General features: G+C 50.6%; 1 pseudogene; it reads right to left on the bottom strand.

Moving 5' to 3' along the window:
* Positions 1-986: 986 nt before the first annotated feature.
* The window catches only part of LOC136496969 (wall-associated receptor kinase 1-like), a 30642-nt pseudogene continuing 14929 nt past the window's right edge, over positions 987-16699 (bottom strand).

Below are 16699 nucleotides of genomic sequence, written 5' to 3' on the forward strand. Positions count from 1 at the left end.
ACCATCTGTACTATTTGACCTTGCTTACGTGATCATCTCGGCCAGCATTTCTCCACCGGACGGCACCGTACTTGACCAAGGAAGAGCTCCGATTCTACGAGAAAGGGAACACGGTCTTCCACGACCGTTGCCGCTCTTCCTCGTAGAATCAAAGCTTCTCCTTGACGTCCGTTACCGCTCGGCAGAGAACATGTTGGCCGAGCTGAACACGGTCCGCAAGTTCAACTAGTACGGATTTTCTATAATTTTCTAACTATTTTCTAAGTTTTTCATTTCATGAAAAAATTAATTCTAAGATCACGTAAGCCGCCGGGGACGATGATGGCGCGTGCTCTAGCGAAGACGAGCGAGGCGTGATTTTGATGAACTAATTTAACTTTTGTTTATCCAAACATATATGCAAATCATCATGTGATTTTGAGCTAAAAATGACATATAAAATCGTAATAAAGTCCAACATATAAAGTTACACATGCATCTACATCGCAAAATGAGACAAGCTACTGATAAAACATAAGAGGATTAAGTTTGTTACCTCCAAAATCGAAGAGCAACACCAATGGAGGGGGAGAGAGCAAGAACAACAGCAAGCTGAAGAACAGAGGCAGTGAGTTTGAATGGAATGGCTCGGGCTCGGGGAGGAAGAAATGAGCTGGATTATAGGCAGGGATAATTAGTCCCGGTTAGGGGGCCAAACCGGGACTAAAGATTAATCTTTATTCCCGGGGCATAATCCAAACCGGGACTAAAAGCTTTAGTCACGGCTGGTATTACCAGCCGGGACTAAAGGTTAGTCCCGGTTGGTAATACCAGCCGGGACCAAAGATCCCTGACCCGCGGACGACCGTTGGGCAGGAACCTTTAGTCCCAGTTGGTATTACCAACCGGGACTAAAGGGTCCTTTAGTCTTGAGATTAAAAAATGTCGAGGCTAATGCCAAATTGGGACATCGTTCTAAAGTCTGTTCTCTGGTAGTGAATCCACAATCATCTTGGAATTTCAGATGATTGTATGAACTCTTTCTCCAAGCTGTATAGTCTAGTGCCTTCGTTGCCATTGCTTCCGTTATATGACAAATCTTGTATAGCATTTTGACTTGTCATCCGAGAATTGGGGAGGACCTTTGATCCTTGTAGATCTTCAAGCGTTCTCTCGACTTGCCTCATGGTAGGCCTTTCTTCACCTTTTATGCTTAAGCATGCTCTTTGTGAGCGCTGCAACCACCTTGATGTCTTCAGTATTTCCCTCTTCAACAATATGAGGATCTAGAATATCACATAAGCGATTGTCTCTCATTATTGACACAATGTGCGAAGCTAGGCTTGTAACTTCTGATGACGGAGTTGAGAAAACCGGTTTAACCCTTGTTAGAAGTTCCGCTAAGATGACACCAAAGCTATAAACATCGCTCTTTTCTGTAAGTCGACTAATATGGAAGCAGCACTATGTAAATATGCAATGGCCCTAGAAGTTTCCAGTGCAATCCTCAGTCTGTCTTTCCATGACAAAAGATTTTCACTTTGCTCATGGATATGATATGACAGAGTTCCATTTGATATAAACTCATAAACTAGTAAAGGAACTTCGCTCTCAAGGCAACAATCGAAGAGCTTCACCCTATTTCTCTGATTAGTTTGTGAAAGTATGACAACTTCATTTATGAATTGATCAATTTCCCTCTGAACTGCAATTTTAGACTTCTTGATGGCCACAATACAGAAGGGTAGGCCTGGTGCAGTGGTGAGAGCTGTCTAACTGAATCACCAGGTTGCGGGTTCGAAGCAGCCTCTTCGCAGATTTTGCGGGAGAAGGCTTGCCTTGGTTTTTTTTTCCTTTCTCAACCCCTACTCATGTGGGAGCCTCCGGCACTGGGTCTGCTCTTTTTTTTATGGCCACAATACGTTGATCAGCTAAGATGCCCTTAAAGATTATGCCATGTCCTCCGCCGCCGAGGATGCGATTATGGTCGAATTTATTGGTTGCTTGCTCTAGTTCTTGTAATCCGAAAATCTTCATATTCTCAGTTATGTCTCTGTTTGATGAGATTAAGAAGCAATCCATGGTTCCTCTTGAAAATCGTTCGTCTCAGCTTCTTGATTCTTTGTTGCTTGAGTGTATTGGTGATTTTTGCAACACCGAGAAGCGAAAACAGCAGTGGCGAATCTAGGATTTTGTCTAAGGGTATACCGTTCAAAATTTTTCGTATACAATTCGGTAGATCTATTTCAGTAATTTGGTAATAATTGTAAAATTGACAACATGATTCGGTGTATATGCACTAAATAACACAATAAGACTTAAATTCATGGATTAAGTTCAAACCATCCACTAAGTATAGTATAAATAGTTCAAATGCCATACCGATAATTGAAATAAGGCATAAAAGAGAGCCGAAGACTTACAATGCTATTCTTATGACTATTTTATTCGACGCTTTCGAAGGGACATAAATGTCTTGATTATATCATCTTCATCAACTTCAAAGAAAATATTCCGTTCAATGAAAGTGACTAGACAATCATCCAAAAGACTATCTCTCATCTTATTTCTTAACTTTATTTTCACAAAACCATTGCAGAAAATACCCTTTCAACACTTGTCCTTGACGCAGGTAGAAGCAATACCAATTTGAGGAGCTCATAAACCATATCATACAATTTGTACCTCTTTGTTTCAACAAGCTTAACTGAGAGATCAACAATATTGTCTAGACCTTTGAAGCTATCATCCTGTCTCATGCCATCAATATAATTATGTAGCTACAATTCAAGTTTCAGCAAATTACTATTCGAGAACTCTTTTGGGTAGAACTCAGCTAGTCTACGTAGCTTCTGTGCATCAAAAGAAGCAAATGACTTAGAAGGACTGAATGCCGACATACAAGACAGCAACTCCATATTAATCTCGTCAAACCGCTTTTCAAGTTCTTGACTTATTTGATCAATGATATCAATATATACTTGTTGGGTATCTTAGAATGGGGTACCCCGAGCGAACAATCAAAGGGGTCACTTAAGTCCCATAAAAAACAAAGCTGGAAGGTAAGCCGTGGACCCCTCGCCCGCCACGTCCTAGACCACCAGGCCCTCCGCCTTGCCTCGAGCCTCGCGCAGGAGGTCTCGGCGTCCTGATGCAATCTCCGCCTCGCGTGAGGCTCTCCACGGAAGGCCTCGGTAGGGAACACGATCTTCGCTTTGCGCGAGGCTCTCCACGGAAGGCCTCGGCAGGGGGTGCCTTCTCCGTATCGCGCGAGGCTTCTCACGAAAGGCCTCAGCAAGGAGTCCAATCTCTGTCCCGCGCGAGGCTCCGATCTCCATCCCGCGCGAGGCTCCACTCTCCGTCTCGCGCGAGGCCTCATTCCCCGTATCGCGCGAGACCAGCTTATCCATAGTCCATCGCCCCCGCCTCGGCCGGTCTTCCCGATAGCACGTCATGTCTCATTAATACTTCAACCACTCCCGCAATCTCAGCCGGACGATGGCTCGATGCCACAGAATGGCCGACAGGACCTGAGGTCGCATCAATGCCGTACCGGCTGGGACAGGGCACGGCGGGGATTACCAGCCACTGTGTTCTGGCCCTGTGCCCACAATCAGTGCCCACACTGCACTGTGCCCCGTGATCCCCACCTCGAAAACAATGCGACATGGACAACTTGGCCCGGGTTATCATCGCCTCCAAGCCGGCGCACCAGGTCAGCCGCCCACTTGGGGCCTCAGCACTGTGCACTAAGGTCTCGGCTATCTCGGGGTTTGTGCCCACTGAGACCTCCCACTACGGTGCAGCCTCGACACCAACCAAGCCTCGGCCTCGCGCATAATCCGTCCACACCAGCTTGCACGTCCACCGCTGCACCCACTCCGAGGCAGTCCCAGGGCTCTCACGATGCACAGGATCGGATGGGACTGGCACGCCGCCCTAGTGCTCCAAGGACGGACCACTCCGACGACCACGCCGCCACAGGAACAGGCCACAGGGCTCGGACATGCCACCCCTATTGGCACGATGTCGCACAGTTAACATATGTACTGCCCTTGTCTTCCCTTCAACTATAAAAGGAGAGGACTTGGGCCACTTAGAAAAGACGAAAAAGAGGAACACATTGTAACACACGCACACATCCTAGTCGCCTGAGAGCAACGTCTCAGACGACCCACACGACACCTTGCCGAGACCTGGGACTAGCTCCCTCTCTCCCCTAGCTTGTAACCCCCTACTACGAGCACTCCGGTGTAAGGAATACAAGATCGATCTCTCAGACTGGACGTAGGGCATCGATTGCCTGAACCAGTATAAACCTTGTGTCTCTTTGCATCACCATCCGGGATTAGGGGCACGTAGTTCTAATTCACTGGTTGATTGAGGACCCCCCGGTCCGAAACACCGACAGTTGGCACGCTAGGTAGGGGCCTCTGCGTGTCAATTTCATCATCCCAGCAGGTCCCGGATGGCAGACCCCGTACGACCATTGCGTCTCGGCACGGTGGTTTGGTTTGGGAGCCTAGAGTTCATGTCCCTAGGGCATGAGTACGACATGGTACTCCTCACTCCTCGAGCCCCACCAACCGACGATGAAGTCACGCATCGGCAGCCTAGGCGCAGGCGGCGCCCGGGCGGCCGCTCTCGCCACGCTCGCCAGGCATGACGCGAGCAAGACCACCCCGACGCTACACGAATCCGAGGCAGCACGCCGCTCCCCGCTGATATCCTACGACCAGCTGTTGGCATAGGGTCCCTGGCTGGGGACCTATCTAGCCTGAGCTTGGACAAAGAAAAATCGCTGGTGGCGCGCGGTGATGCCCAATCGTCAAGATCCGCTCCACCACTCCCTGAGGAGCCGATCCCGGTGGAGCAGAGTCGGGCGATGGCACCGTCCCCATTCCCCTTTGGGTTGAGAAATGCCGCCGCCTCTCACACCTATGCTTACACTGCCGCTCACGAGGATCCCTCGGAACGCCGCCAGCGTTTCGCCCTCGACTTTGGCACCACCGAGTCGACCCACGCCTATGCCGATTCCTCGGAGGAGGACGAGGCATGGGCTGGGGCAGATTTCTCCGGACTCTGTGACCCTAAAACCATGCGCCGCTTCTTGACCGCAAGCGATTACTGCTTCGGCTACTCCGACTCCGACGACGAAGGCACCTACGACCCCACTCGCGAGTGTTTTCACGTCGGCCTTGGGATGCCGAGAGTGGGTGAGGAGGATCAAGGGGCAGGTAGCCATTCCCCACTTCGCCCAGGTGCGGGCGCCGCCACGCCTCCACGCATTGTCTCGCCGGGTGTGGTTCACCAGCAAAAAGTTCCTGGCGTTTTACGACGACCACCACATCCGTGTGGCCTGGTCGGCCATAGGACACCCAAGGACCAATGGCCAAGTAGAGCGTGCCAATGGCATGATCCTACAAGGCCTCAAGTCGAGGATTCACAACTGGTTGAAAAAGTTTGGCAAGAAATGGCTCGGCGAACTCTCGCCGGTCATCTGGAGCCTAAGGAACACTCCAAGCCGAGCCACGAGGTTCACGCCTTTTTTCCTGGTCTATGGGGTCGAGGCCATCCTCCCCACCGACTTGGAATATGGTTCCCCGAGGCTACAAGCCTATAACGAACAAAGTAACCGCACCACCCGAGAGGACGCCCTTGATCAACTGGAGGAAGCCCGAGATGTCGCGCTACTACACTCGGCCAAATACCAGCAGAGCCTATGGCGCTATCAGGCCCAACGTGTCCGAGGCTAAAACTTGAAGGTAGGTGACCTAGTGTTGAGGCTAGCACAGAGCAACAAGGGTCGCCACAAGCTGACCCCGCCATGGGAAAGACCGTACATCATCGCCCAAGTACTGAAGCCTGGGACCTACAAGCTGGCCAACGAGAAGGGCGAAGTCTTCACCAACGCTTGGAACATAGAACAGCTACGTCACTTTTATCCCTAAATTTCCAAGCATTGTATATGTCATTTCTCGAAATACAATTAAAAAGCGTTCTTTAGTTGGTCTAATTTTTCAAGAAACCCCCCGAGCCCATCGTAGGTCTCGGCAGTACAATAACACGACAAGGGAGACTTGGCTCTGCCTTGGCAGAACCAAGCCTCCCTCGGGGGCTAGATGGGGGACTCCCCCCTAGGTCCCACGCACCATTCTTCAGTTGTTTTTCGCAAAAATTCCTACGCCAAGACTCTTGCAGGCCCTGACGAATTAGTTGTAAAAACTCTTCAGACCAAGGTCTATTTCCTAAAGCAAGAGGCCGGTAGAGTCACGAGACGGCCTACACCTCTGGGCTACGGCACTCCCTCACTACCTCTCGCTCAAGGGATGGCTTAGGCCCCAAGGGGGGTGTTTTGTAAACGAAATCTGATCAGGAGCAACAGAGGGCAGAGGCTCGGAAACATAAGAAAAATAACTAAGAAACACAAATACTTCAAAAATAAAGGCCTCGATGGCCACAAGCATTACGATACAAAAAAATAACCCCTACTCTATTTTTACATAGCCCCCGGGGCCCAGATCAAGGCTTAGGGCCTTCAGCACCGGCAGATGGTAAGGGAGGAACCACCTCCTCTTCGAAGAGCATCGCCAGCGCCGTGCCAGGGCCTTTCGCCGCCTCCATCAGCTTCGTGACCACCACGTCTGCCTCCTCGTCATCATCAGGCAGGACATACCTATCGCTGATGGACGGGAGGTCGATGCCGACGTAGTGAGAAGAGATGACGGCTAGCGCACGCTTGACACCCGTGTGTAGCGCTCCTCGAAGCTGCTCGCGCATCTGGTTGCTCAGCGCGACGGCTCCCCAGGGAGCTGCTTGACTAAACCCCCTCAACCTCTAAGGCCTCGCAGGTGGAAAGGGCAACACGCTTCAGCGCCTCGTGCTCCCCGATCTCGGTCTCGAGCACCGTCTGCACCGCGCTGGAAGCCTCGGTGGCCCGAGTAACCTCCGCCTCTGACTCTGCACCATGGAAAATGGAATAAGGTCGAGCGAGGGAGAAAACAACCTAAGTTAGGAGCGAAAACCCATGGAACTCACCCTTGGCTTTCTGCTCCCAGCGTCGGGTCTCGACCTGACAGGCCTCAGTTTTCTCCTTCCAGCGTAGGGCCTCGGCCCTGGAAGCCTCGGCCTCCTCCTTCAAGCGCTGGGCCTCGATCCGAGAAGCCTCGGCCGCCCTAGAAGCTTCACTCCCCAGCTCTGCGTCACACAAGGGAGTTAGGGAGCGAACATAAGAAAAAGAAAACAAAATGAGGGGACTAAAACTCACCCTCGACCGCCCCCTCCAAACCACAGCCTCGGTCCGCGAGGACTCAGCTGCAGCAAGGGCCTCATCCAAGGCACCTTTCGTCAGCTGGTGCGCCCTCTGTTCTGCCCCCAGCTGCCCCGCGAGATCCGTGGCCGAGGCCATAGCTTCAACGGCTCGGCCCCTGAAGGCATCCCGATCTCTGACCACGCGGGTGAGCTCCTCCTCCAACTCCTTCGCCCGCGCCGCCAGAGGGGCGAGCTGCGTCTGGGCTGTGGCCGCCTCGGCCTTCGTGTTGGCACAATGAAGGCGGAGGTCCTCTACCTTCGCGCTCCACGCCGACAGGAGCTCATTGGCGCCGGCAAGAAGGCCCTTCTGCTGCTGAAGCTGGTCCCAGACGCCCCTCTCCCGCTGGAGAAAGACCGACTTCCCAAACGACCGGGTCTCGAGCTCCTGGGGAAGCAGAATGAGGGTCATTGGTTGCAACAAAACCAGAAAAGGACAACGTCGCGCGAGAAAGGAAAACACGAACCTGGGCGACTCCGGGTAGTTCATCGGCCACCACGGACAGGGCCATCCATAGCGACCGCTCCGCCAGCTGGTGGTATTGCTCAAAGGTGCCCCAGCACCCGCCTTCGGCTGCGTCCTCAAGGGCAAATAGAGGCTCCCCCTTAGGGTCGTCCCGGCTCCGCCACAGTACCCGCGGGTGATCCCACCCGCGAGGCTCGAGCCGTTCCCGCACGAGGGCCGAGTTTCCCTCATCCAAGACCGGCACCGACTGTTCCATGACACCGGCATCCTCGGCGTCGACCACCTCCTGTGCCCGAGAAGTATCGTCGGAGGAGATCGGATAGACCTCCGCCTCCCGGGCGCTCTCTCGCAACAATGGTGACCCCTAAACCAAGGGCGCGTCTAAGGCCTCCGCCGCCTTCATCTCCGCCTCCTGGACAGATGGCCTTGCCACCATTACGATGGCCTTGGTGGCCTTAGGGGCTCCAACCTCCACCATCGTGGCCTCGGAGGACGCAGAAACAACGACCGCGGCCACTGCGGTCTCAGCGGTCTTACGTGCCCTATCCTTCGTCGCCTCAGCCTTGGAGACCCCGAGGGCCTCGGCAACCAAGGGCACGCCGACCCCATCCGACTTGTGAGCCTCGCCCCCATGGGGTGGAGGCGCTCCCTCCCTCGTCCGTGTAGGGGTTGCCTCGGCATCGGCAACCCCTCCTTGGGCGGCCGGCTCCTTCGGGTCGACCCTCGCCGACGCCGCGCCGTGTTGGATAGCGGCTTGGGCCTCTGCCACCCAGTGGGTGGAGGAGCCAGGGCTCGCCTTGAGTGCCTTAAGGGGCACCAAGGGGAGCTCATCCGCAGGCCGCTTTCGACAAAAGAAAAATAACCTATAGGGTCAGCACGAGACCAAAAAAGCGAACGAAAGGCACTATGACCCTACCAAAAATACACTTACCTTGAATGGGGCGGCAACCGCTTTGCCACGGCAAACCTCGTCCACAACGGTGGAGGCGGCGGCAGAGGCGGCACCTCTGTATCCATCGGTGCCGGTCGGTCCTCGATGGACCCCGGCGCCCCTTCGGTCCTCTGTAGGGGCGGTGGCGTCGCCTCCACCGCCGCTTGTTCCACCACGGCCGTCGAGCCCAGCGGGCTGACGGCACGCTTGCCCAACACCCGCGCCTCGGGTGTGTCGGCCTTGGCCCCAGAATCGGCAACCGCCGACCCCGGGTCCGCTTCTCCTCCCCTTCTTGGGAGTGCCGGGCTGCTTGCCAACGCCCCGAGCACCACCTCCACTACGTCAGGAAGGTGGTCCAGGCGACCTCGCCCCACCTCACCCCCGTCATCCCCGTCCGAGGCCTCCGTCGACAGCGACGTCGACGAGGATTCCTCCAGTGGGTGACCCTCCTTCCTTTGTTGACGGCGGTGCTTATCTAGCTCCTCGCGCGCGAGGAGTTGCTTCATGCGTTTCGCCGCCTTGGCGTCTTTCTGTTTTTTCTATGTGTCGGCATGCACGCGGTTGATCACCCACCACCTCACACCCTCGGGAACGGGCGGAGGAGTGGAGCGCACGTCCCTCATCCCCTGCAGGAACGATGAAACACCGCATAAGGAAACAAGGGGTAAGGGGAGATTGAGGAGGCTTAGAGGCTACAACGACACACGACTTACCAGCGAAAGGAACCCCCACGACGGCCGCATCGCGATAGGGGTCAAGTTGCCACCCCTCAGCTTCGCCTCTACCGTCTCCCCCACCCGACGAAGAATTTCCTCATCGGAAAGGGTAGAGGAGGACATCCGGGTGCCCTCAATGGGCTCACCCGGCTTCATCTCGAACAGCCGCCGATGTCGAGCCATCAGCGGTAGCACCCTCTGGTGGTGGAAGGTGGCCATGACCACAGCCATGGTGAGACTGTGGCCCCGTAGCCTCGCTAGCCCCTCCAGAAGCGGCTACAGCTTGGGCTAGTCGTCCTTCAGGACGCTGTACTTCCACCTCTCCGGGCAACTCCCCACAATCCACCCAGTGTAGGGGGGAAGTCCTCCATCGTTGTTGCGGAGGTATAACTAACTCGTGTACCACCGGCGATTGGAGGACGCGAGTTGGGCCAGGATGTAGAGGTGCAGGCGGTCCTGACGCACTTGGAGGGTGCAGCCGCCGGCTCTCATCGCCTTCCTCTTACTCGACGTGCTCGTTGGCTTGGTAGTATGCCCCGCCCGGAATAGGTGGAGCCACAACTCCCAATGGGGAGCAATCCCCAAATACCCCTCGCAGACGACAACAAAGATAGCCGCCTGGGTGATGGAGTTAGGATTGAAGTTGTGGAGCTCCACGCCGTAGTAGTACGGGAGCGCCCGCATGAACCGGTCCACCGGGACGCCGAGGCCGCGCTTGTGAAAGGAGACGAAACTCACGACATAGCCATCATGAGGCCTTGGCTCCGGCTCACCGTACTAAGCAATCCACTCTGGGGTCTGTCACTGGGCGAAGGAGTCCACCGTCGACAAGTGACTGAAGCATCTCCTCGATGACGTTCGACGGGTCCCAGGGGTCCGCCTCGACAACAATGATGTCGCCGGCCATGGGTGCGATGGAGCAATTAGGTGCGGCGGTGAGTTTTTTCTCTCTCTCTCCCATGCTCTCGCTTTTTTCTCGCTTTCTCCCTAGGCTCGCTCTTCTCTCCTCTTCTTCCTGGCACCCGATGCTCTAGCGGTGGCTCGATGGAGGCAATGCTAATGCAGGCAAGGTAAGACGAGGAGGGGCGGGACCCTTCGGGTATTTATGTAGGGAGGAGGTGAAACAAACGGGGGATGAAATCGGAGAGGTTTTCCCCCCGATCCAGCACAGTTAACCACGAACCGATTTCGTCGGCCCACGCGCCCACGCCTCCCGCATTAAATGCGAGGACAGTTATGTCCCATCCACCATGTCACGCTCGGCCACTATGGTAGCAGGCATCATTTCGCCTCCCCATGAAACCGCCTCAAAAGGTGCGCCACCCGTTGCTAAGCCAATAGGGAAGATATTCCCCGCAACCTATTCCTTTCGTATGAAGGAACCATGCTCTGAGCCTATTACGATCTAGGGGTTCGAAGGCTGGGCCCCAAAGGGTTTTGATAGCCGCCCTAGGATAACAGAGTCAGGGACGACCGTGGGTGAGCCTATATAGGGCCGAGGCCCAAGCAAGCGAAATGCTTGGAACGCCCAAAGTCATGTCCAAGATCGGTAGGAAAGTCTCCGAATGGGATCCCACCGTAGGGAGGCACCGAGCCACCGAGGCCCAGCGAATGGCCTCGGCACCCACTAGAGACATCCTCTGGTACTCTTGGAGTGTGTCTCTAGACCGCTAGCCGTCCCCTAGCGAACGAGGTTCGGGCCTCCACTCGGACTACCCGATAACAGCTCACCGGAAGTGCCACCGCTCATGCCCACCAAGGGTAGCGAGGCACATTCCACCCCTCCTTCCGAGCAAAAAGGAAGCGTGAGGGTCACACAAAAAGTCAGGGGAACCCCCGATGGCCTTCTTGTTCTATGCAGAGGCTAGGGGGCTCTTTCTGCAACCTTGCCAAGACCCAGCGACCCCGGCTCGCACTCAAAGGGGCTCGGCAAAACAAACCCTCCTTCCGAGCAAAAAGGAAGTGTGAGGGTTGTACAAAAAGACAGGGAGCTCCTGACGGCCCTCTCACCCTATGCAGAGGCTAGGGGGCTCTTCCTGCAAATACGCCGAGACCCCACAACCCAGGCTCGCGCCCAAAAGGGGCCTCGACAAACAAACCCTCATGTGCGAGGGGCGTATAAAAAGCCAGGGGAACTCCCGACGGCCCTCTCACTCCACGCAGAGGCTAGGGGCTCTTCCTACAACTTCTGCTGAGATAGACACACGTTTTTGAGCCTTGCCAACTCTCCTAAACCCTCTCTTAGTGAGTGTATGATCCAAATTGCAAAATCAATTTGTGGGTTGAGAAAGAATTTGAAAAAGAGAGCAAGCCACCACTTGAGCACTTGTGCATATTGTCAATCTCGTGATTCGCATTTGTTACTCTTGGACTCTTCGGTCCTAGATGGCTAGGCGTAGCCGGAGAGCAACCGAGAGATTGTGGTTGCTTCAGAAAGTTTGTAACGGTCGATTCCGCCGCCTCGGAATCAAATTAGTGGAAGGAGGAAAAGGAGTTGGAAAAGACTTCGGCTAGAGTGACCTTCGTGGTACCCTCTAGGGCTGACCTTCGCTGGGTCGCCCGCAGCCCCCCTCAATGGAGAGTAGGACTCAAACGAGTCCGAACTTTGGTAAAACAAATATCGTGTCTCAATTCGCATTTCATTTGATATTTGTGTTGCTCTAGCTATTCTGCAGGTTCTCTGTGTATTTTGTCATCTCCATCAGGTGCCTGCAGTTTGGTTTGAAGATAGAAATCGAAAGGAGCAAGTTCGGGGCTGATCTGCAGAAATCATGTATACCGAACACGTCCGGTATTCATACCGGACACGTTCGGTATTTCCTGCCTGCACTGAAAATATTTATTCTCTATTCTAACTTGGTGTTGCAGGGTTGTAGCTTCTAGATATATTGTTTATACCTTGTTTACTTTATGGCTAACTTGTGAGGGGTGGTAGTACTCTTAATTTGGAGTTTCCATTTTGGAACTCCCCTTTCTAATTGTTTCCGCTTTTAAAGGTGTTAATTTTCAGAAATGCCTATTCACCCCCCTCTAGGCGGCATCCTAGGTCCTTTCAATTGGTATCAGAGAAAGGTTCTCACCTGAAGCTTCACCGCCGTGAGAAAAGGATGTCGACGCCTATCGAGTTGGAGCCGGTGCTTCTCCAAAATGATGGTTCAAACTTTCTACCTTGGTCAATTCATGTACTCAATGCTTTTAGACATATTAGTCCTATTGTTGAGTATATTGTGTTTGCAAGCATACCTCTTCCTATAGTTGATTGGAGCAACTATAAGAATTTATCAAAAGAGGAAGAGATATGCGTGCAACTCAATGCTCAAGCTATTAATATCATTTTGAGTACATTGAGTGCAGAGGTTCAAGATGAGGCAATATTCAATGGACAACCACCTCCGAAGAGTGCTCATCTCATTTGGACCAAACTCGTTGAGTTATATGGAGAATCCAAATGCGATGATGCACTTGAGGTCGAGTCAATGGAAAGTATGTCCATTGTGTCTTCATGCAGCAAAGAAGCCTCACAAGACCTCATGAGCACCGAGCCAGAGCAAGAAGTGCAAGCAGCACATGACGTGCTGTCTGCCTGCACATACCGGACGTGTCCGGTATGCCTACCAGACGTGTCTGGTATGGCCGAGGCAGCAGACCAGCAAGCAGCTGTTTGCAGCGATGCTCAAGCCCGATGGCGACCAAGTGATGAGTCAACCTCAGTATCTCATGATACTCATCACTTGTGTCTCATGGCCAAGAAAAGCAAGAAGAAGAATAACAAGAAAGATCAAGAAAAGGAGAAAGCACAAGTAGATGATCAAGATAAGAGTGATGTTAAAATTGAAGACAACTACAACCTTGATCATCTCAACCATAAAGACAAGTTCATCATCATGAAGATAGTTGAAAAGAATGATGAGCTTGAAGAAGAGATTGAGAAGCAAGAGCAATCGCTTCAAAATCAAGAAAAGTTTCTCATCTCCAAATTGCAAGAGCTAAAGGCAATAAATGAGAGGTATGAAAAATTATCAATTGAGCATGCTTTAGTTACTAACTCCTCTTCTAGTGTTTCACAACTAGAGAAGGAAAACTTTGAGCTCAAGGCAAGGCTAGATGAACTATCAAGCAAGTATAATGAGCTACAAGCAAATTATGTTCATCTAAAGTGCTCTCATGAGGAAGTAGTAGAATCAAGCATCATGCTTGAGGTGGCTCATGAGGTTGTGATTACATCGGTAAAATTCTCTCAACCTCTCATACATCCGCTCACTAGTACACCATCTCAATTAAATATTTCTTGTACTAATAAATGTGCTACTCAAGCAAGCCAATCTTCGATTGAGCTAAATCTTATAGAAAACATAGAGCTCAAAGAAGAAGTGCAAAGATTAAAGAAAGATGTGATTCGGTTGAAGGGTAAGGAGAAAGCACAACCTTCTCAAGATAACTGTGATAACATGATGAAGAAGCTTGAGAAGGGTTCAAACCTTGCTTCCTCCAAAGCCCAACAAAAGAATTACATCTCAAGCAAGGCCAACACAACCAAGAGCAAGAAACATGGAAAAAGGATGTGCTATGATTGTGGATTGTATGGACATGAGTGGGCTATGTGTCCACACAAGAGTTGGGCCGACAAGGTTGAAGCCGCCAATCAAAAGGCTTCTACCAAGGAGGCCAAGCAAATGAAGAGTCATGGACAAAGTGCTTGTCTCATGAGCAAGAAAGTGGGGCATCCTACCAAGAAATGCTCAATGTACAAAGAAGCAAGAAAGAAAGCCCAAATTGCAACTAGAAGATGCTATGGGTGCAATGAGATGGGCCACAAGGTTGATGGATGTCCATACAAGCAAAACAAGCATAGAGCAAACAAAGGTCGCATATGCTATGCTTGTGGAAGAAAGGGGCATCTAAGCTATGATTGCCCAAATGGTAACATCCCTAAGCCGAACACATTTGTTTATGATAATATGCTTAGGAAGACCACAAATGGAATTAGCACTAGCAAGGTGATGTGTTCATCACAAACTAGTACTAAGGCCATTTAGGTGCCTAAGCACTTGTTGACTAACCCAAAAGGACCCAACAAGAGTTGGGTACCAAAGTGTGCTTAGGTTAATGATGTAGGTACTTGGTGATGAGATGAAGAATTCGGGGTGGTTGAGCAAGCAAATTGAAAATATTCACTCAATCTATCAATCAATTCTTATCATAATCTCATATATGGTTGACCCGAAGATAAATCAATGACCATATCGTTTACTTCATCTCTACCATTGGTAACAAGTACCTAAAAACCTTATAGGATAGCCACTTTGTGTTTAGTGCTCAATCGCTCACAAATAGGTACATTTGTGAAATAATGAAAGTGGCTAATTAATTTTACTTGAGATTTATCATATTTGCCATATGATGCCTTTATTAGCTCTCTAGTAGAGTAATTTATTTGTTGAGATGCAAGTATACAATAAATAAATATTACAGTTAAAACGAAGAATCACAAGCAGCAAATTAATTGGTTCTGTCTTGCACCTATCGGACGTGTCCGGTATTACTATCGGACATGTCCGGTATTGCATGGACCAGAACACTAATTATGTTGCAACTGAGTATTTGATCCATACATTTTTCATATATCCCTAACATACTCAGAAGCTTGTGTTTTATCAAATCTAAGTGGATTGTGAGCATCTCTTAAACTCACTTTTAAAAATGGCAATCTTATTTGGTTTATGGTCAAAATGAAAATTGGCTCTCAATTTCTTATCAGAATAAAAGCGCTTGTTGAAAGTCATTCAAAATACTTGAAGCACTTATTTAGGGGGAGCTAAATTTCTATTTTGCACCATTGTGGACTAACAAATTTATTTAGCACTCTTTGTAGTCCTTTGGATGAAAAATTGAATTTGTATCAAGCATGATTACTTGGCAATCAAGGTCAACATAAAGATTATCATGCCATGTATCTTCTTAGTGGTATTCTTGTGGGCTCAAGGCAAAGGTATGTTTTTACATACATGTATTGTAAGTGCATCTAAGGCCCTTTACATGTTAGAATGTGCATTTGTGTGACATAGGAGAGATGTTTTTCAAAACCCATAACTAAGCATGTGTAGGTGGTGTGAATTTGAAAAACTATTTGAATCTTGGTCTTTGCGACCTAGCCCTGTCATGTGGTGATTATAGCTCTCCTTGATTGTTTGATCGGCTAATCACACATGACATGGTTTTCTTAAGTCCACAATCTACTTTATCTCACTTTATCTCTCTCAAGCAAGCAAATTATAGATTATGCCATATATTTGGAAAAGAGAAAATAAATTGATGGCATTCGATAAGAAAAGTGATAGTACTCGGTTTGGATCAAGATCATACACCTTTTTGGACTGAGCAACAATAGAGAAAGGGATTGGAAGAGTGAGAACACATTATGGAATTTTTTGGGGCCAGCTCGTGTATACCGGACGTGTCCGGTATGCTACCGGACGTGTTCGGTATGAGCGGGACTATAAAAACAGAGCATACCCCTTCGGCCCAAATAGACTTGCCTCCTCCAAATCAACCAGCCAATGCCCTTCTTCCCACCTAGGGTGACCAAGGATTTCACCAAGGAAAAGAGAGAGAGGGAGATTGCATTGGAGAAGGCATGGATCAAGGATTGAAAGCACGTGGATTTTGATTTCACATCGCTCTCTCTTCTCTTCTCTTAAGGTACCCTAATCACGGACCTCGTCCGATCTACTTGGTCAATACATGATTTGAAAATTCCTTCGGTCAATATGCTGCATTGGTGATGGAGAAGCAATGTCCAAAGTTTGGTATTAATCCGTGTTGGTTTGAATCAAGGAACCCTGGTTAGGGTTGCTGGTCGCCCATACCGGACGTGTCCGGTATGCTACCGGACGTGTCCGGTATGACCCAGCAGAGCAGGCTCTCTGCTTCCTTTGATTCAATGCTATCCTAGAATTGTTTATTAGGCACAGTTTCTTCTGTATCTATGTTTTACAAACCTTGTGACAATGGTGTGTCGAGGTGATTGTAAAACCTTGGATAAAAGAATCTAGGTCTAATTACAATTCAAGAATAAGTTATGGGCATGTATCTAAAATTATTTGGAAATATTTGGATACAGGACAGCAGTCATGAGTGGACGACAGGAGCCGAGGTCCAAGCACAGGCATGATCCAGCACTTGAGAAGTACAAGAAGGCAAGACAGGATATGCATCCTGGATTTCAGCCGACCAGCAGGAGGTCCACCAGGGCTACCTCTAGTGCAGCAGCTCAGTATGCAGAGGGGTCTAGGAGCTCTT

This window comes from Miscanthus floridulus, chromosome 12 (assembly GCF_019320115.1).
Source record: "Miscanthus floridulus cultivar M001 chromosome 12, ASM1932011v1, whole genome shotgun sequence".
Lineage (NCBI taxonomy): Eukaryota > Viridiplantae > Streptophyta > Magnoliopsida > Poales > Poaceae > Miscanthus > Miscanthus floridulus.